Below are 2,954 nucleotides of genomic sequence, written 5' to 3'. Positions count from 1 at the left end.
CCGCCCAGTCGTCGGTTTCCAATGTTGAAATCAAACGGCGCAAGATGAATAATGAATTCTAGCACAGAAACACCCCGGAACCACATTTTTTTTTTTCAGTGTCTAAATAGAGGACGGAATGTGAAATAATGAATATTTTCCAAAAATAAAAATCGGCGCAACCTTTGTGCCGCACGCCGAATTTTGGAGTTAGGAGCGCACTACGATACATGGTTTTATCACGTCGACATAAAAATAGAGGCATGCTTTGGAATGTTTAAAATGGACCTCTATTCCGTTGGATATTTTCTACTGAAAAAGGCGTTTCTTTTTGTGACGCGCGAGTCTTAAAGGGATACTTCAACGAAATTTAAAATATTCCCGTCGTGTTCAAAAATAGGTTGAATATGATCCACAATATCCGTAAATGACAATCACACGTTTGTATTTTGATCCTGGTGGCTGTATTTTTCGTTATAAACGGCCCACTCTGGCAAGCGCTCGGAGAAGGCCCAGCTTAGAGCACGTGACATCCAACGCAATCGTGACGTAGGTCGTCTCAAGACGAGCAAAGCTACGGCGAGGCGGACGTCGAGAGGATGGCCTAGTCGTTCCAGCCACCGAAGCGGCTGCTTTTGTGCGAATTTTGAGTGACGGGTTAATCTTCTATAATCTTCTAGGAGGACAATAGAGACTTCTGCGACACACAAAAGGAATTCTCGGGACGAGGGGAGTTCCTCCTTCCCCCCTTCTCTCGTCGTGGCCGGAGACGAGACAACCTCCGTCACTAGCTGTCAAGGTTCCTAGACGAGCATTACAAACGAGGCGTTAGCGACATCCACCAGGTGCTCTTTGATAATCGTTTAATTCGTTTTAAAATTCCTTTTCGAGACTTTTTCAACAAGATATTGGTATGTTCCATGGGATACTGCTCTTTTGAACACATATAGACCAAAAAATGAGCGCCGAAATTTCGTTGTAGTATCCCTTTAAAGGCCGACCTACAAAATAATTTTCCGCAGGGTAGGAAAGTCCTCCCCGCCACCCTTGCCATTTCTACCTCTCCCACCTACTGTCATCTTGACGGCGGGGGGAACACCTCTTATTGCTGAATCTTAGGGCTGGGTAAGCAGGGAGGTTATCCCGTCTTATCTAGCCCCAAGACGCAGGAACAAAAGGAGTCACCCCGACGTCAAGCTACCACTGGGAGAGGGGGAATAAGAAGGGTGGCGAGAAGGATCTTTCTACCTCGCGGAAAACGCTTTGCAGGTCGGGCTTTAAGTGGGCGCTTAATTTTTCTTTTTGCAGTTCATTGTCTTTATAATGGCGTGCAGATGATCCTGCAGACAACAACTGAAACATAATTCAGTGAGCGTTCGTTTCACCCACGTCCTTAAATTGACGAAGAAAACCTTCCAAAGACGTCACAACGTTTCGTGGCTCAAAGGATTTATTTTTTCTCTGACGATCTTAGGAACCTGTCCGTTGGCTCGGTTATTTCGTGAGAACTAGAATGTTCGGCCATCAGATGCTGCATTACTCATTACGTTCATGCATCTCAACCCTTTCAACTTCCGTAACATTGTTTCTTTTAGAGATATCGACCGAGCAAACTAAAAAGCCGAGGTACTTTTTGCGTGTGTTTGTGCAGTGAGAACAATTAACAAAGAAAGCTTATATAGCAAGTAGCATACTTCCTCGGCACAGGCTTGGGCCAGACTGAAGCGAGCTAGAGCCAACTTGGCTCAAGCTTGGCAAAAGCTTGCGCCAAACTGTCCCCAGTATGAGCCAGGGAAGTGTGCTGCTAGCGTAGTAGTGTACCGCCGTCTTTATTATGCACGCTAAGACCCAAAAAATAAAACCAGTTTTTGTTCGGCCCTCATAAATAAAATACGCATCACAGAAAGCTTAAACTCCTTGAGAATGTTACGAACTGGCGGTTGTGATAATACGTGAAAATTTGATCACATGACAGTAGCTGAACCAAAAGATAGAAAAGAAAAAAATATTCTTTATGAGCCAACATCCAGAGGTGTACGACTAATATTCATTCAAACGAAATTAAGGTTGTTGGCACCCGTATCATTTAATTAATAAAACAAACTCGTTGTTGGCTTAGATGAAAGTTGGCTCGCCCATAAATTTTGTTTTTGCTTGTATATTTTGATTCAGGTAGAGTGGCACGTTTTCAAACTTTCGCATTTTATCCCCACCGCTTTTTGCGATGCGTAATTTATTGAAGCGGGCCGGAAAAAGCGTGTTTTGTTTTCTCAATCTATCACTGTATAGTTGTTGCCATGTGCCCAACGAAATCAACCAACAAATGCGGAAAATAGTCAACCGTAGTGCTTCAACAGTTAAGGTGTAATGGCGCATTCACACTGGAAGGGACTCCGTTCAGACACACCCAGAGGCGGTTGGCGGTGGGCGAGAGGTAGTTGGCGATTTCTCGGCGATTACGCGTGATATTTTGAGACTTGCTTTTAAGAACCCTGTTTTACAATCCAAAATCCACTTTAATCCACGATACAAAGCCAAAATTTTGTTATTTTGGCACTCTGAGGATTTTCTTCGGGATGTTCGCACGCATCACGAGTTCAGGCGGCGAAAAAAGAGACATGGACCCGCGAAACTTGCCTGCGATTCCCTCGACTTCGCCCACAAGCAAGGGGGATCGGTGGCCGAGTGGGCTAAAGCGCACACCCAGCTCGACGCGCGTGGAGCGAAAGCTCGCGCTGCAGAACCCAGGGATCCTGGGTTCGAGCCCCACCCGTTTCGATCTGGGTGAGCATCGTACCGGGGTGCGGTCGTGTATCACTACCGCGTGAGCACGTTAAAGACCCCAGGTTAGCAGTTACTGCAATGGCAAAATTGCTCATCTACAGTGTAAACCAGTGTCGCCCCTACTGGCAGACTAACCTTACGCTGTATAAATCACTAAAAACGCCTAATTTGACAAGCAAAGCCCAGCTAGG

Source organism: Ixodes scapularis, unplaced genomic scaffold (assembly GCF_016920785.2).
Source record: "Ixodes scapularis isolate PalLabHiFi unplaced genomic scaffold, ASM1692078v2 PGA_scaffold4__175_contigs__length_147842914, whole genome shotgun sequence".
NCBI classification, from domain to species: Eukaryota; Metazoa; Arthropoda; class Arachnida; order Ixodida; family Ixodidae; genus Ixodes; species Ixodes scapularis.
The sequence above is the reverse complement of the archived record's forward strand: the minus strand, read 5'-3'. Positions refer to the sequence as shown.